Source organism: Furipterus horrens, unplaced genomic scaffold (genome assembly GCF_987537825.1).
Source record: "Furipterus horrens unplaced genomic scaffold, mFurHor1.1.pri manual_scaffold_7, whole genome shotgun sequence".
Classification (NCBI taxonomy): Eukaryota; Metazoa; Chordata; class Mammalia; order Chiroptera; family Furipteridae; genus Furipterus; species Furipterus horrens.
The window spans coordinates 27,801,075-27,821,247 of NW_028327177.1; the positions used below are offsets into that span (position 1 = coordinate 27,801,075).

The window sequence follows — 20,173 nt, forward strand, 5'->3', positions numbered from 1 at the left end:
CAGAGACTATCATACCCACACAAACAAAAATATAGTCCTATGGTATGCAACAAGAGTTAATTTGAATAGTGTTTTTGTTTTATAACAACTCATTTTCTCAAAAAGTGTTATTAGGTGAGAAATAGAATATGCCTCTGATTTCACTCATCTGTGGAATCTAATGAACAACCTGAACTAACAAGGAAAATCGGGACAGATTCAAATGAAGAGCACGATGACAGCGAGTGGGGGTCGGGAGAGGTTAGGAGAAGGGATTGAGTAAAACAGAAAGAGAACTCATGGACAAGAGTGTGGTGATTGCTAGGGGGAGGGGCATATGAGGGTAAGGTAAAAAAATAAAGAAAAAATAAATATAATCTTTCAAAGATTAAAAAACATGAGAAAACTATCAAAAGCTTTTAATTTTAAAAAATAGTTGGAAACATTTAAATGGAGAGTTTAAGAAATTTACTGAAATTCAAGAATATGTAATCGATCTTAAAAGTTAAAACATTTTTCTAAAATCCTTATAGAGAAATGAAAATGCAATTAGATTTAAATTACTATGAATTGCTTCCTATCACACAAGACCACTGTAATAGTATTTTATAATTAATACTGCACAAAAATAAAAGACACCACAATAATATATGTTAACAATAAAGAATACTATAAGAAGAAACCATGAAAACAAAGAAGGCAGTGCGATCCAGAAGACAAAGAATCCAACACAGGAGCAAAGTGATGGAAATCCTGAGGATGACAACAGTGAATTGATGACAGGTCCATGGTAAATTTAATAATAATAACAAACACAATTATTAAATACATGAAAAACAAATGTTAAAAAGACAAGAATAATCACCGGATACAACATGTCTGACATAAATAATACTTGTAGAAAGAACTATGTAAATTCAAAGAAAATGAATTACTTGATTAATCAAGCATGATATAAGAATAATAGAAGCATGGGTATATAAGAAGAATGTACGATAGTGCTAAAGAGGATGAAGGTAGACTAATTATTGTTTCCGACGATAAGACTTCAAATAAATAATGCTCTTAAATGAACAATGAAGAGCAACAAAAGCCCATGTTATTTATTTAAAATATCTAAGTAAACACCAAAATAATTCCTGATGGAGTTGAAACTATTTACCTTTTGAAAAGAACATTAAAAACAGGCACACTTGCCATGAGAAAGAACTGGGAAGAACTGAAATAGAGGTAGATGAGCCTTAGATTTTCTTGCTGGGGAACATCCTTCTAGCCACTAGCAAAAAGCAAAATAAAATTTTCTTTAAAAAAAGTATCTTATTCTGTGCCACATAACAGCCACAAATTAATATCTACAAATACTTCTTGTAACAAAAAATCAGCAAGCACTGCCATTGTGGGTAAGAGGCAAGAAAAAATCAACAGGCAACAAATTTAACCTTTGAGTACTAGAAATATAGAAATATCTGAATACAGAACATAAAACATCTATATATACGAAAGTATGGAATCATGAAGAGGATCAAGCAATGGGAGAGTATCAACTTATTTTAAGACAAATGGAAATTAAAGAAATCACTAATTTAATTGCTGAAGTAAGAAACTCACTGGACAGGTTAAAGAGCATATAAAATATAAAGAAAAAAATCAGTGAAATGCAAGAAACACAATGAGATCATTTAAAATGCATCTGAGATAGAAAATAAAATTAGTAAAATTAGATTAAGAGATATAAAAACTCAGTAAGAAGACTAAATATATGTCTAATTAGAATTCAGAGGGAGATACTAAGAAATGGGTAAAAGGCAATCTTGTTAAAACGATAGTAGCTGAGAATTTTACAAAATTGTTGAAAGACAGTAAGCCTCAAACCCAATAAGCCCTATGAATCCAAACTGGATTAAAAATAAACCTATATTAGACAAACAAAAAAGAAGCTACAAAACACTGAAGAGAAAAAGATTAAAAAATAACCCCAACTTTTAAGAAAAAGATCCTATAGGGAATTTAAAAAGCAAACAAACTGATAATCAACTTCTTAGCAAACAATGATATTCATATATGATTTTACTTCAAAACTTACATATATGCTATACAGTATATAATCTTTTGAATCTATCAAGTGTTACATTTAAAAGATGATAATGGAAAAACTAAATGGATTTTTAAAAATAAATATATCTGGATACATTCTCTCTAATATTATCCATGTCAACTACAAGCCACATATAAACTTTATGATGAACAATACACAAAATCCTATATGGTATATATGTATATTATATATTACACATGTATGCATATATACATATATATTTAAAGTATGCAAACTGCTAAAGATAAAATTAAGAATTCAAGGACAACAGCGCAGTGAGTGAAGGTGGTTAGAAGTGAATGAGGGTATAGGGGGGATAAATGGTAATAGAAAAAACATAATAAAAATAATGCAAAAAATAAATAAAATAAAACTCCATTAACATTTTTAAAAAGTAAATTAAGAAATTACAGACATTCTCTGTATTAGGCAAGTTATTTTAAAAGTCTTTTCAGATATGTCAAAATCCAAAAGCACTGGTAAATTTTTTAAAACTTTCCAAGTTATTAGCATAACTTTTATATTAGGGATTTGGGGAAAAAATAAAAACAAATGTGAGAATATTTTCACAAGAAAAATTAACCTTGACAGTCTCACTCATTTTATTCTAATTAACAAGTTAAAAAGTACTTCAGTAAATGTTCATATAAGTAATATGATTACATTACACCAAAAAAATGACTAAATGACTCATAGTCAGACTTGAATTTTATGAATGTAAAATAGGTGATAAAACAGAATAACCTATTAATTTAACATTAATTTAGTTGAAATTATAAAGATGTTACTTTAAATCTAATGGTATTTTCTTATACTCAGTTTGCTAAACACAGCCTTTAAAAACAACACAAAAGTTCTGACATATAAGTGTGCAAATAATTAGTCTGATACTGAGTTGACTCAGAACAGATCTCCCATAAATCACTAAAATTTGGCAATATATTACTCTGTTTAATTTTAGCCTGGGAGACAACTAATGAGAAAAGTGTGCTTTGCTTCTCCACTCACTGCCAAAATGGTCCACTTATCCACATTCCACTCAGGCTTCACCGATTAGTTAAATCAAGGGATCACAGTCATTTTCAGTTACATCTTAGAGCTGAAAAATGAGAACGCATAAGGGACAGAGACCAAAGTTGCAGAGCATTAAAATTACTCATAGATTATTTTTCTCAGCTATAGAAACCTTGTCAACATGATACTACCTTGTAAAATAGCAAGTTATAAACAGTAAAAAGTACCTGGGATTTTATCTTCAACCAATGAATGAAACAAAAAACAAAGACACATTCATCTTTATCTAAGTTTAAAACTCACTATTTTTCTATTATGTAGCTATAGCAAAGTAAGAACTTTTTAGATTTACACAGCTGTTAAGAAATTATTTGTTACTCTTACTCAAGAATAATTTCAAGAATTCTGGCTAAACAGTTAAGTAAACAAAAAAGGAAAATATCAATATTTCAAAAACAAGGGTGGGTAATAAAGGCAAGATAGAGTAATCACAGTCTAAGAAATGACAGCAGGTATGAGCTGCCAACTACTGGCAACTTTATTCAAGGTAATTGTCAAATTTAGTATAAATGAATCATAAGATTTTTAGATATGTGTTTATATGTTCCTTCCCTTAGGATACAGAAAATCAGATGAGAACTGTATCCCATCATAACAATAAGAACAAGCCATGCAACCTATCAAAGCTTTTCAACATTCATCAGACAGCAGAGTTCACAAAGAAACTCAATGAACAAAAATCCTAAAAGTGAAAGGCCCCTTATAAGAGAAAAGGAATAAATAGCAGCTTTCATTCTTGGCACAGCAGTAGGAGAAAAAGAAAGCTGATAAGAGAAAACAATTGAACTTTTAACAAATTGTTAAATGTTGGGGGCTGGCAACAGTTTAGCATCTCTGAGAACCCTAGACACAAGGACAATCCACCCACTTGCCATCACTTTTCAACAAGCCTCCAGCAAACACTCTTGAGACCGACAGGACAGGACTTGAGATGAGAAAGACCCCACCAAGATGCAGATCTGTAGAGTCTAATGAAGTATGCGTGCCAAGAATTAAAAGAAATCCAACAGGCACTCTGAACTTTTCAGTGAGCATCAAGAAGAGGAATCTATGACTAGAAGAAAAGAAGAGGCATTGAAAGAGATCCCTGTATAAGAACAGGTGAATAAGGAAGGCATGCTCGAGGCCTGAGAACCGAGAGAAAAATCACAAACCATACTAAAGGAAAGATTCTGATTCTGCTCTCAAAAATATTTGAAGACTGCAGTAAACCTAATATAAGTAAAGCAAGAACCAGACCCAGCTCAACTACAGCATAGAAAACAAAAACGCAACTACACTAATAACAAGACAAAAAGAGGCTGGCTTTTTTGTGGGCATAAACATCATTTAACTAGCCTCTATTATTCTTTTTACCCCCAATGTTTGGCTTTCATTTTTAAAAATTATGGAACACATAGTACAAAAGAAAGAAATAATTCATTATCTAAAGCGAAAACAGTCCATAGCTCTAGTCTCTGAGGTAGGGGGCATGCAGATACCAGAATTACCAAACAAGGGCTTTAAAACACTTAAGATACATTAAAGAACACAGTGAAAACATGCATGAATTGAAGGGTAATTGCAGCAGAAAGACAAAAACTATTAAAAAGAGCCAAATGGAAATACAGAATTTAATATATACAGCATCAGAGGTGAAGAATGCTTTCAACAAACTTCTCAAAACTGATGAATGGCATCAACTGACACTTCGATAAAGCTTAGCAAACCCCAAGGATAAGTAAAAGAAAAACCAGATCTAGACACATCATGATCAAACTCAGAAAACCAAAAAGAAAAAATTTTTGAACTCACCCAGAGTGGGGAAAAATGAAAAAGACACAATGCATGTGAGGTTACCAGGAAAAGGATAACTTCTCATGAGAAGTAATGGTGGCTAGAAGATAATGGAATTTTTTAAGCACTGAAAGAAGAAAGGACAACCTAGATTTTTATATCCATTGAAAACATCCTTTAAAAATTAAGAAAAAAGAATAAAACAACAAAAACAATTTGCCTCCAAAGACTTACACTACTAAAAATTACCAACAAAGTGCTTTAGGCTGAAAGAAAACTATACCCAGTAGAAACTCAATTCTAGAAAAGGAATAAGGATACCAGAAAGAGTAAATATGTTTGGTAACTAAAGAGAACCTCTTTAAACACACACACACACACACACACACACATTATACACACATTGACCTCTTTAAGTCTCTTTAAAAATACTCTTGACTGTTTAAAGTAGAAACAGTAACAATGCAATGTGGGGTTCATATTGCACATGGAGTAAATCATACACCCATTGAACACAAAAAACAGAATGGTGGTAACTGGAAATAAAATGTGTAACAAGGCATTCATTTTTCAGCTTCTTATAGACTCCTTCACTGCCCTCTGATTTACCAATATTCCTGTCAAGTCCAATTTATATCAAATAAAAATATTTAATAAATACCTATTTATGTACATATGTACTCTTTTTTTCTTTCCATCTGTCCTAATTCTCTGCATATCCTTTGATTCAAATTAGCCATGAAGACTTCCTACCGCCACTGACCTTCTCATTCTCTGGCCAGCTGCAATACTAAGTATTACAGAACTCATTTTAGCCACGGACTCAATTCAAATTTCTCAGTTGAGACTAGGATAGCAGAGGAGGTTATAAGTGCTTCAGGAAAATGTGTAAAATAGTAACATGTTCTACTGGTTTAAAAAGTAAGCACCCATCTGTGTTCGTTGGTCATGAATTCAAAGGGAGTCAGCTCTTCCCAGTTGCATGTTTATCTCCATTCCAGTTCAGTCAAAGAGAAGGCAGAAGAACTGGATTTTATCATGACTGTGTATATGCTTCTTTTATTTTTCCTGTTGTTGTTTTCTTTTTCTCCTAAGTACAAATTTAAGTTAATAATTGGTCTTCTTCTATCTGACTCATGTATCTTAATTCTCAATGGGCACAAAATGCACAAGTGAGATTTAATGGTAATAAGTGCCAGTAATTAATACTTTGTAATGTTTCAAAGTCTTATTCTCCAATTTTTCATGACATAAAATGTTAAAACTATAAAGGTAATAATAGACAGCTTTGACAATAAAAAGCTTAGAACTTCTAAATAATAAAAGATACCATAAACAAAATTAAAGGCAAAAATCAAACTAAGAGAAAATATTAGAAAATACATGACAAAGATACTATTCATGACACTGGAAAATTTCCTAAAAATTACAAAGATAAAATGACATACAACCAAACGGAAAAATGAAAAAATAATAAAAATAAACAAATCACAAATAAACAAAACTGGCCTTCACTGACGGCCAAGGAAATTCAAGATTAAACAGTAAGATGATTTTTCAGTGAGAAACAAAAGTTTAAATAAATGAAATTCTATTACTGATAAAATTATGAAGGATAAAGCATGCTCATGCTCTGCTGAATTTTGAACTTGCCTATTAAAATTTTAAATGTACATACAAACCGATTTAGCTATTTTAGTTCTTAGAATCCTACAATAATACTTGTAGATGGTTTCTAAAACCAATATACACAAAGATGTTCATCTGTAGTTTTATAGTAACAAAAATATGTAAATAACATGAATATCTAGAGTTAAATTGTGTTAATTCTTTTAATGAAACATCATTCAGCTATTAAAAAAAGAAGTACGCATATATGTAACAACACAAAAATAAGTGCAGAACAGTACATTTAAAGTTAAAAAAAGTGCTGACACAAGAGAATTGCACAGAAATTTCAGGTATTTCATATATATGTATATGTATTTAAACATAAGATATGCTTAGATAATACACATATATATTTAAAGATAAAATAGTCATATGCCCGAGTGTGTGTGTGGGTGAATACACAAGTGATATACTATAGAAAAAATGAACTGCAAGTGTATAAACTATGCTGTATATAAACCAAGCAGAACAAAATATCACTTCATAATTTAAAAATAATAATGCCTTATTACTTATATTCTAAAACCTGGAAACTACATCAACATTTTTATAATCAATTTTGAATTTCAAAGAAAACTTTGTCCAGAGAAGAAAAAAAAGCAAAACCTTGATTCATCAGAAATAAAACCATTAAGAAAATTACTAGATCTCATAAAACTCCCTCTTTTATTCATCTTCAATATGTCACTATCCTTTATTCAGGAGTTTCAGTATTCAGAATCCCCATCCCATACTGAGGTATGAATAAATCTAGGATCCTATAACTAAAAATTAATTTTTTAAACCAATTCTTTAATTTAAACTGATTTTATTTTTGGAGAACTTATACAACCAAAATATAGATTATGAACCAATCATTATAAAATTTATCACCAATTGAATCATTCACCTCAGTAAAATCTTTACTATTGTCCAATATTATGATAGTCTTAATTTAAAATATTTTCATCTCTTAGAAAAAAGCCCAAAACTCCAATAATATCTTAATTATATTAGCGTGTATTAAATAACTTCAGGCTATGAACATTGTCAAGACATTGTAAACAGTATGGCAGAATTAGCTTTTGAGTTAATTATGTATAAAATATAAATTGATGTACAATATCTGGAAATAATACAGTATTTAGTTTGATTTAAATAATTTAAAATCAATATTGATAATCGCTGATATGAAATTCCAAATAAGTTATATTATATTGATTTAGCATTTTAATTTTGCTGACTATATGAGGTTATTCACATCTGGCTTAAATTTTAAGTACACAGAGTGAAAGATCATATGCATGTATTTATTTTTATAGATTCTAATAGGAAGCTTAATAAATAATTTTTACTATAATGATCACTAAAATGAACAAGAAGAAAAATGTTCAGAGTCACCCACAGTAAATGACGTCTCTGGTTTTTAAACTGATAAGAACAGATACTACACTTGAGCTTAGCCAAAAGGATGAGAAGCGACGATGTCTCTGGTTTTTAAATTCCATGTACCAATAAAGGTAGGAGAAGTCTTTCAAAATCACGATAACATTCAAGACTATCTAGGAGACAGAGTATACATTTTGATTTAATTATGGAATCCTTGAATACTAAAATTTTTATTAATAATAATAAATCTTAATTTAGAAATTAAAAGCAATGCTTTTTTTATCAAGACCAGACAGGCATGTATTTTCTGATAGTTAACATAATTAATTCTCATTTCATCTAGGTTCTTATGGTATAAATCAGAGGACAGATTTCTAGCATTCCTAAGTCAGGATACTGCCTTCCATAAGTCATCCTTCTCCAGCCAAGTAATTTCTTTCAATTTTTCAGAAATTAAGGCAGCTATTTTAATACAATAACCCTTGGATCAGCATTTCCAGACATAAACAAAAATATTTAGAAAATTGCTCTCATGCAAGTATTAAACCAACCAAACAAAAAAAATTCCCAATATGTATGTTTTTCAGTAAGTAACCTGAAACTAAAATGACTTTCTTCCCCTAATTTGGTTTGCCTTTTGGGGGTGGGGGAAGACCTCATGGCTGAGGCAAAAAATAAATCTGTATGTTTAATTTAGTCCATCTATTACTTTCCAAGAATACTTACTAGAGCACTTGATGGTTATCTAGAATCTTATTCTGTTCACACCATACAGAACGCTATAAAGAACAGGTCTCTGAAACATGTAAATGCTTTATTCTTTATTCTACCTCTTCCCTCTGTAACACAGGCACAGAACACTACAAGACACATGTAAATTTGAAAAGCAGGCAACAGTAACTCTTAAACAGAGTTCCCAAGGTTACAAAGCTTATGTATATATAAGGATTAGTTGATAAAGTAGAGGCTTTAAAATCCAAAGTGTTCTGATCTCTGAACAGCATTCCAGTTTTAAATCTGTTCATGGTTGCAACCATTAAAAGAGTAAGTTATTGCCATTCAAACTGGATTAGAGTCTTCTGGAACATAAAAGATTAATATGGAACAAGTATATAAAAGAAAAATTAATGAATCATTGCTATAGCTATTAAGACTAATCACGATTATGAAGCATATTAATTTTATACTCTTATTACTTTAAAAGTAATGGAACTTAAAAATAAAAGAATAATGGAGCTTTGAGTACCACGTGATTTGAAACTACTTTAAAGTTTGTCTAATTTATTTAATTCTGAAACCCCTAGACATACAATTTAAAAAGTTAAATCCACTGCAGCGTTACTTACAATCACCAAGATATGGAAGCAGCCCGTCAGTAGATGGGTAGATAAAAATGTATGGTACATTTACACAATGGAATACAACTCATCCGTAAAAAAGAAAATTTTACCCCTTCCATTATTATGGATGGACCTGGAGAACATTATGCTCAGTGAAATAAGCCAGTTAGGGAAAGACAAATACCATATGATTTCACTCATATGTGGAATCTAATGAACAAACTGAACTAACAATCAAAATAAAGACACTCACAGATAGCAAGCTGATGGAGGAGGGAGCAGGTAAGGATGGAGGGACTGAGCAAAAAAGAAAAAGGACATGGACAACAAGTGTGATGATTGTAGGAGGGAGGGTGTAAAAGGGGTTAAACTGTAATGGAAAAAAATAACCAAAAAAATGAAAATAATAAAAGTTAAAAAAGGTTTAAATCCAAACACTAGCAAAGATATGATATAACTGACAGTAAAACACAGACTTCACTGAGTCCACTGGCTATGAGATAATTCTGTAAAAAAGTCAGTAAATATTTTAGAACAGAGCTATGCCATGTTTTATACACTGTCTTTGGCTGCTTTTGAACTAAAACAGCAGAACTGAGTAGCTGTTAGAGAGACTGTATTGCCCATAAGCCTAAAATAAGTACTATCTGGCGCCTTAAGAGTTTGTTGACGCCCTGGTAACACATTGCTGGTAGCAGTTTAAATTAATATAACAGTTTTGCGTATGATTTTGGCAATAAAAAGTTTTTAACTTTTAACTAATTAATTCCATTTCCAGAAATCTATGCTAAGGATATAGAGGTTTTATTTATATTAACTATGTAACATATTGTTAATTTTAATAGAAAATAATTTAAATGATACAGAGCTCCAAAAATGAGGAATGCTTAAGCAAACTGTGATATGTACAAATAACAAAATATTTAAATTTTTAAGTAATGCAGAAATCTTTAAAATGGTGGTTATGAACACTGCAATAATTGGAAAATTCTTACCACATAAACAAAAATTTAAATACAGTTTAATAAAAGGTAAAATAAATAGAAAAAAACTAAAGGATATATGTAAAAAACTTAGTCGTTTGTTTTGAGTGATGGGTTAGTCTTTTATGTGTTTTATAGACTTTTAACTTTCCAAATTAAACTGAAAATATAATTACTTTTATAATAAAAACTTAAAACAACATATGTAAATATTTAAAGATTTTGTCTGTTTAGATGAAAAGCCGGATTATATTATTCCACGCTTAAACACTACCTAACCAATTCCCTTCGCATTAAATCTAAACTTCCTAAACCCCATAGAGCTACGTCCTATCAACTCTCATCTCTCTCTGCAATCTCACCTCTGGCACTGTCCCCTGGGTAACTGTCCTATAGTCCCTCCAAAAATATAAAATTCTTTACTGTCCTTTCAGTCACCTCTCTGTTATCCCACAAAGAGTCCTGTCTGACTAACCTACCAAAAGTTTTTTTCCACTTTCTTTTTTCACAGTAACTTTGAATCTTATTAGTTAACATTTATGATTACATAATTTTTTATTTACTCAATATCTACCTCCTCAGATGGAACCATCTCTACTGTTCACATATATCTAATGCCAAGCAGTGTTTGGCACATAGGAAACACTAAATGTAATGAATATATGAATAAATTATTTTGACTCTTTTATCTTTCAAGCACTTGTTATAATAAAGTACAGCTTCGATTCATACAGAAGTGATTATTTGAAAGAATACTCCAAATACTATTCGATATAAGACACATTGTGATTCCTGGTAACAAATAGTTGTTTACTAGCCTTGTTTCCAATATTCCAATGTGATACTACTTCACGTATGCTGTCTGTGTTAAGCCTTTTATCTGTTTATATGATACAGGATATTTGGTGATATTTGTATAGTCAACAAAAAGGCAAGAAAATATTTTAATTAATATTGACATTTTGCTGTAGATAAGACAACTAATATTTAAGGTCTTAAACCCCAGTTCTTTCAACAGATATGTCTACACTGTAGCCACAGGAAGCAGGTCTCCAGGAACAAGTATATTTTCTATAAACATAATTGGCATTCACATTCATACACACACTATATACGTGTGTAGAGAATGTGATATATATATTCTATATATTTAATGATGATCCTTTTCCTGTGTCATTTTTGGTGGATAGCCATTCCTTTCCTCTGTCTCTGATACCTCCATCTAAACCTAAATTGTCTCTTATTCCAGCAACTGCAGTGGCAACCAGCTCTACGTGGGTTCCTACCAACTCCATACAGAGCAAACTGACAAAGTCCAGACTTGTGCCCACCCAACATGTCTCTTGTTTCTGTCCTGGGGCCCCCCATCTGACTCCAAGATATGGAACAGCGCAGTACCTCACTCAGTGCCCACAAATACATGCACAAGCTGGAACTACAGTCAAGTTAGTGCCCTGAGGAGTGGAACCTTGACCAATGGAATATGGGAGCCGGTGGAAAAAATCTTCCCAGAAAGAACTATCCTGGAAAGAAGTGGTGGCGGCCACCTAGATAATACCTCCTATATAGCTTTCCCTCCTTTCCTGACTCATAACCTTAATCCTGGGACTTAATCCATAACTATGATCCCTAATAATAGTAGCACATAAGCCTTTCTCTTAGGATCTGCTTGCTGAGGAACCCAAGACACTGTTGTTTGGTCCCTCCAGTAAAAGCAATTCTAGTTCCCTTTGGGGAATTATCACTGCCCCCCATCAAATCACATATAGTTTAGTGGAATTATCAATCAAGATGCTCTATTCTTTCCTGCCCAAAGGATATACATGTGACTGAAAACAGACATCTTAAATTGATCTCAAATTGTCTACTTAAACCTATTTCTAATTCATTTTCCTTCATACATATAATTTAGTCAACATAACCCACTCTCCTTCCCTTTCTTCAATTCTTTGGCTATCATTTATAGACCTACGAGCATACTTGAGATGTTCAGAACCCTTATGGAGACAGGGTGGAAAAGAGAATGAATAATAAACAAAGAATCATACAAATGGGGAAAAATAATAGAAGTACAGAAAAAGTAAGAATATGTGTCTCAAAATACATAAGACAGAAAGCTACATTATATAAGTGATTTTTGACTGGTGTTCTCAAGAAGAATTAGGATTTTGACAACTAGAGAAGAAGCAGGAAGGGTCATTCCAAAAACAGAAACAGCTGTGCAAATACACGTATAAGACAGAATATGGTATATTTAAGAACATACAATGAGTTCTAAAAGGCTTGGGCTGAAGATTTAACTAGATCATGAGTGCCCATTCTAGTAAGTTAATATTTTGTTCTGTCACTTGCAAGCTGGACCAAATGAAATCTCAAATGGGCAAAATGAATGGGGCATGAATTGAGGAAGCAAAAATAAGTAAACAATGCTACCTTTACAATTAATCAGTCATTCGTGACATAAACCACAAATGTATAACCTTGCAGAGTTAGAAATACTATTCTATAATTAAATTGATATGATATAAAGTAACATTTTCTACCTAAATAGATGCAAGTTGTTCAGTGTCTTGAGCCACTGAGAGGATCCAATGATACAATCATTGATCAAATGGACTAAAATGAGGAATGGGATTGAAAAGAAGATGGCAATTTGGAAAATGGGAACTTGCGATGTCTATGGGACATCAAGGTAAAGATATTTTTTGTAGTCAAGATATAATAGCTAATACTTTTTGTGATACTCCTTGGGCTAGAACTGTAAATGAACTATAGGGAAGGAAGGAGGTATATTAATCAACTTACACCCATAAAGTAAAACAAAAACCGACAAATTCAATACTGATACAATATAAAAAACAATGAAAGTAATGCAGATGGAAGGAAGAATGGACTGTGGCAAAATAATAATAATAATAACCTGGGGACTGTAATCATCAGGAAATTAAATGGTTATCAACAGAACAGCAAAATAAAGAGAAATGTAAAAAGGAAATTTTTAAAAGGTCAGAAGGATAGAATAAGAATAAAATAAAAATAAAAATATCTCCTCTCTTTTCTTCTGTATTTTTAAGAGAGGGTACAAAGCACCAAATGCTGCTCAAACCAAGCTTTTTAAAAATGTGATTTTATTAAACAATAGTTTTCTTACAGTGAAGTTTTATTCCTGTTGGTTTTCTTTCCTCTAAGTTGGTTTCACTGTTCTCAGGTAAATTTATAAATACTGGCAAATGGTCACAATCCAGTTCAAGATTATAGCCTACTCACTTGGAAAAAAAATGGTAATTTCCTTTTTCCAATATTTTGAACAGAAGTCTTACAAATAAATCTCCTTGGACTAGGTTGGTTCATGTGATTACCCCTAAACCAATCACTTCAAAAAAGGAACAAATGATGATTTCCACACATGGGTCATATGTTCAATTCAATCCTAGAACTACTCTGTGACGTCAATTCCACTTGAATCATAAGGCTTATAGCTATTATCAGATAAGAAGAAAATAAATGCTGAAGAAGCAAAAACAAATAAAGAATCATACTCCTCTCCTAGGAGTCAGTATAGTAAGCAATCATGAAACTGTTTTAAAATTTGATAACCTTTTAGTTTAATGTAAGTCCAAACTTCAACATTACAAGAATGATAAAAGAAATTCCAAAACACCCATCAACCAAATACCTCCATTGTCTCTATTTGGACACAACAGCTTTACACACAGAGAGACAATATGTGTGTGGGCGTGTCTATACGTGCATGTATAGAATCTTCTACTGATCCATTTGAAAATACAATGAAGAAAAAAATTAAGGAAGATACAAATAAATGGAAGTATATACCATGATCATGGATGGAAAGAATCAACATCATTTAAATGTCCATACTAGCCAAAGCAATTTATAGATTCAACACAATTCCTACTAAAATACCAATGGCATATTTCACAGACCTAGAACAAATACTTCAAAAATTTATATGGAACTGAAAAAGACTTCAAATAGCCACAGCAATCTTGAGGAGGAAGAACACAGTAGGGGGAAATCACAAAACCTGATACCAAACCATACTACAAGGCTACTGTAATCAAAACAGTCTGGTCCTGGCATAAGAAAGACATAGATCAATGGAACAGAATAGAGAGCCCAGAAATAAACCCAGGCCTCTATGGTCAACTAATATTTGACAAAGGGGAAAGGAACATAAAATGGAGTGAAAAGAGCCTCTTCAACAAATGGTGCTGGGAGAACTGGACAGGGATGTGCAAAAAAATGAAACTAGACCACTAACTTACACCATACACCAGAATAAACTCAAGGTGGATCAAAGACTTAAATGTAAGCCGTGACACCATAGAAGTCCGAGAGGAAAACATAGGAAGGAAAATTTCAGATATCCCACGTAGCAATATTTTCACTGATATATCTCCTAGGGCAAGGGAAATAAAGGAAAGAATAAACAAATGGGACTACATCAAACTAAAGAGTTTCTGATCAGCAAAAGAAAACATCAGCAAGATGAAAAGGGAACCAACCGTATGGGGAAACATATTTGCCAATGATACCTCAGACAAGGGATTGGTCTCCAAAATATATGAAGAACTTATATGATTCAACACCAAGAAGACAGACAACCCAATTAAAAAATGGACAAAGGACCTGAACAAACACTTCTCCAAGGAGGACATACAGAGGGTCCATGGGCATATGAAAGAATACTCAACATCACTAACCATCAGAGAGATGCAAATTAAAGCCACAGTGAGATACCACCTCACATTGGTCAGAATGGCCATAACAAACAAATCAACAAACAACAAGTGCTGGCAAGTATGTGGAGAAAAGGGAATCCTAGTGCACTGTTGGTGGGAATGCAGACTGTGCAGCCACTATGGAAAACAGTATGGAATTTCCTCAAAAAATTAAAAATGGAACTGCCGTTTGATCCAGTGATTCCACTGCTAGGATTAGACCTGAAAAATCCTGAAACATCAATTCAGAAGAACCTATGCACCCCTCTGTTCATAGCAGCACTGTTTACAAAAGGCAAGTGCTGGGAACAGCCAAAGTGCCCATCAGTGGATGAATGGATCAAAAAACTGTGGTACATTTACACAATGGAGCAGAAAGAAAGAAGGAACTCCTACCTTTTGCAACAACGTGGACGGAACTGGAGAGTATTATGCTTAGTGAAATAAGCCAGGCAGTGAAAGACAAATACCATATGATACCACCTAATACAGGAAACTAATGAACAACACAAATAAATGAGCAAAATAGAACCAGAGGCATGTAAACAAGGAGCAGACTAACAGTGACCAGCGGGCAGGGGGGAGGGAGAGGATGAGGGTAAGAAGGGGAAGGGTCCAGTCAAGGAACTAGTATAAATGACCCATGGACATGGACAAGGGGGTGGGGACTGACTATGGGGAAAGGGGTGAGCAGGGCTGAGGGAAGCAATGGGAGGAAAAGTGGAGCAACTATAATAGAAAGTCAATTAAAAAAAAAAGTACACTGGATACATGGTAGCCATTTACCTCTAAATATGTCAGTGTGTATTTACTAAGAACAAAGACATACTCTTACATGAATATTGTGTTTTGAACAAATGTTGTGAATAATTTTAAATCTTTCCTAATATTACAAGTTCCTTAATTAAGAAAAAAAATGTATGTCTCATAAAGTCTCTTAATATTCCAAGAAAGAAGAGATATTTACATTAGAATTAAATGAAAATGCAACATCACTAAAACAGAGTATCTCTCAGTGCACTTCTTTTAAAACATGTGATATTCATTACTGAGAATCTTTCAGTCATGCCAGTAGTCACAGAAAAGATTCAAATTAATTTAGAGAGTTCTGCACTCCCAGGTGAATAACAATCGATGTTCACAACCTTTGACAAAGTAAACCAATTGATTATACATCTATCCTTCCAAACCCCCAGAGTTGGCCAAGTCCAAAATATAGAGTGCCAAAGCACAAATGTTTAACATCCAAGATGGTGATGGTACATGGAAGATAACATGAAATCTTCACAGGAATCTCAACAGAGTTAATCTGAATTTGGCATACTCCAAGGCTCATTTTCTCCATTTTAAAGATAAAAGGTTTTGCATCAGGCTGAGACAGAGTAACAGAACCAGACTTACTCTCCCCATTTGAAACAACCAAAATATTGGAGGAATGTATGAAACAAAGGTATACAAGACACTGGAAATCAGGCAACAGAGAGGGTTGGATCTTGACATATGAAAAACAAAGGAGGTATGCCTACAATTTTCTCAGCTAACTGCCATGAGAGAACTACCAGGATATAGTGCAGAGAGAGGAACCGAGTGAAGCCCAGCACTCCCAAGTAGAGGAATCAAAGCTGAGAGAATAGGGAAATAAGAGTGGCTAGAGTTCTCAGGAAACGGTACCAAAGAAAGCTGCAAAGACAGAGAACACCACAGATCTTCAACGGGTCTTCTCAAGTCATCAACAGAGAGAAGAAAGAGGAATGAAAATACAAATGGCCAATAGGCACATGAAAAGCTCCTCAACATCACTGATAATTAGGGACATACAAATCAAAACCACAAAGAAGTTCCACTTAATAACCATTAGGATGACAAAAACAAAATACCAAAACAAAACCTGAAATAACAAATGTTAGCGAGCATAAGGAAAAACAGCACATTGCCAGTAAAAATACAAAATGGTTCAGCTACTGTGGTAACAGCTTGGGCCTTCCTGGAAAAATTAAGCAAAGACTTACCATAGGACCTTGCAACTGTACTCCTAAGTATATTCCCAAAAGAATTAAAAACAGGTCCTCAAACCAGAGAGAGAGAGAGAGAGAGAGAGAGAGAGAGAGAGAGTGTGTGTGTGTGTATGCACACGCATGTGCGCGTTTTACAGTATGTGCATACAAGTGTTCATAGCACTATTCACAATTGCAAAAAGGTGGGAAAAATGTACATAACAGATGCGTGGATGTGAAATATGAAATATTTGGCTACTAAAAGAAATGAAGTACCGATACATGCTACAATGTAGATGAGCCTTGAAAACATGATAAGTGAAAGAACCCAGACAAAAAAAGGTCACATATTCCAAGTGGGAAATAAGCAGGAACCAGACAGTAAGAATGAGAGACACTCAGAGAAATAGAAGAAAAATGAAGAAAAGGGAATAAAGAGAGAACAACCCACTTTGTTAAATATTGTTACCAATTAGATAAAAATGAGGATTCTGAACTGCCAATTAAATATAACAGTGTTTAGGTCACTAGTAATATAAACAAGAGCAGTTTTAATGAACTCACACAAACAAAAGGCTGAGTGGAGTGAATGCAAAAACAAGAGGAGAAGAAATGAAGACAGTGGCTATAGACTATTATTTTGAAAAGTTCTACTGCACAGAAGACAAAGAAATGCAGCAGTATTCAAGAAAATTTTTCTTTCATTTCTTTGAGATGGGAGGAGAAAATAAAGCCAGGATGCTTATGGTTGGAGAGAAGGATCCAGCAGAGAGGGAAAAGTGAACAATATGAGTGACTGAGTCCAGATTATACTACAGCGAAGTCCTTGAGTAGGGTGAAGGGCTGGTATCTAGAGAACAAGCTTTAGACAGGAACATGGCTATTTCAGCTATAGTACCAGTTAAGATTACTGAAAGGTAAGAAAAGGTGGTTCTGTGAGTGTGTGAGAGTCTCTTCTCATAGCTTCATACTTTTCAGAGAAATAGGAAGCAAAGTCATTACCCATAAAATGGCTTTGAAGGAGCTGAGAGTTAAGGATGGGAAAGGGTTTGAAGAGAGGATAAAGTGAGAAATAGTCGTTTAAGGTCAGGGCTACTTCAAACTTGGATGTGCACAGGAATCACTCAGGAAATTTTATTACAATGCAGACTGTAGTTCTATAAGATCTAAGTGTGTAACCTGTAATGGTGAATTTCTAATAAGCTCCCAGGTGATGCTAATGCTCCGCTCCGAAGTGAGCACACTTCAAGTAGCAAGGGAATAGGGGAAGAGAGGATAAATGGACTAGGGAAAAAACATGATTGCCAAGTAGCAAAAGATTTTCTTTTAGGATAGCGATTGTGAAATTCCAGTGAAATCAGTAAACATGACAACTTTTTCTTTTCTTCTTTTTTTTAATCTCAAAGAGCTGTTGCTTGGGACAATAATAATCTCACCTTAAATGGCTATTATTATCATTACATCTAGATGCAAAAAAAAAAAAAGGTAATTGAGCTGTGATTCTTAAAATATTCTTCCAGGCTGCAAAATAAAAATACTTTTCATGTGCTGGGCATTACTCTAAGCACTTTTTAGGCATTATCTCATTAATTTTAACAACAACCCAAAGAAATCAGTTATACCTTAAAACTCATTTTATAGATATTAAAATCAAGCCCTAGAAAAATGAATTAACATGTCTAAGACCATAAAAGCAAATAAGCTGAGAAGACAGGACTCAGAACAAGGTCTGCTTGACTATAAAACTGCACTTATAATCTTCGTTCTATAATAGTTCTCAAAGAGGCTATTCTACTGTCCATTAGTAACTTCTTACAAAACATATAATTCAAGTAAACAGCCTATTCTCCTCATACCCCTGAAGTTTTAAGTCTTATTATTTCTTTCATGTACAGTCAAATCTTACTTGAGCCTCTTTTAGTTTCTATGTTTTCTTTAGCTTTATCTCTATTCACATTGCTTTTCATCCTGCTGTTTTGTGGTTAATACATGTATTGAATTAGATAAATTCTATTTAAGTCTACACTTAAATTGTTCTTTAATTTTATTGTAAGTATTCATAGCTGAGCAATACAGTAAACTCTGGAACTTTACATTAAAAATAAGTGTACATTTTTAAATTACATGGAAGACTAAGGATATGTAGCATACTTTCCTTTTTTTCCTAAAAATCAAAATGTTTTCATTATGAAACCCACATTACTGTGCTTCCTATCCTTTTTATATTTTCTCCATCATCAACACTAAATTGTGCTTACCTGTATTTTGCTTTCAAGCCAAATATTAAAAATCTAATAATATTTTAATGGAAAATAACATTATTGAACCAATTATTCAAAATATAAAAATATAAACAAACCTAGGAAAAAAATTAACATTCTGACATTTATGAAAATGTTGCTTTTAAATGTCAATTTTATTTGACTATAAAATTGTTCAAAAATATTAAAATTGTATTTTAAGGTTATTTGCAAAGAACTACGTATTTTTAAATCAGTTTATATAATAAAGGTTACAATATAAATTAAGACAAAATTAAACAAATATATCATACTTAACTGTTTCTAAATAATTTTAAGAAAATGCTTATTTTATAATAATCTTATATAATTCAGAGAAAAACAAATATATACCAGAATAGTCTCAAATATTATCCCTATACTTTTATTTTCATTTTTTACAATTCTGTAATACATCATCTGTATATTGTATTGTGTGTTCACCATCCCAAGTCAAGTCTCCTTCCATTTCCATTTATCCCCCTTTAACCCTCCTCTTACTTCTCCTAAACCCCCCTTTCCCTCTGGTAAAGCTATCTTGGTATACATGCCTAAGAATCTGAAGTATTTAAACCAATTATTATCACAATAGGCAAGATCTGAATTTTAAAATCTTGTGGAAATATTAAGGGTTCAATTAAAAAAGAAAAGCATGTCCAATGAATAGAATGTATATATGCTTCAGGAAGTTAATTGCCAATTAAGATCTTTCTTACTGTTTCATTCCTGATTATCAAGATCTGTGTAATAATGACAGGGCACAAAAAAACAAATGGCAGGGAATAGCAACCACCACAAGGTGGTGCTAATATCATCTCATAACTGGCTGGATAGACCACTGCTGCCTGTTAAGTCTTCAGATGTGACCGAAG

The 20,173-nt window shown here is 32.8% G+C and overlaps 1 protein-coding gene and 1 pseudogene across 1 annotated transcript in view; both read right to left on the minus strand.

Moving 5' to 3' along the window:
- Positions 1-20,173, minus strand: part of VPS13B (vacuolar protein sorting 13 homolog B) — a 714,607-nt gene that overhangs the window by 455,560 nt on the left and 238,874 nt on the right. The window lies entirely within an intron of this gene.
- LOC150004171 (U2 spliceosomal RNA) lies at positions 7,878-8,057 on the minus strand (annotated as a pseudogene).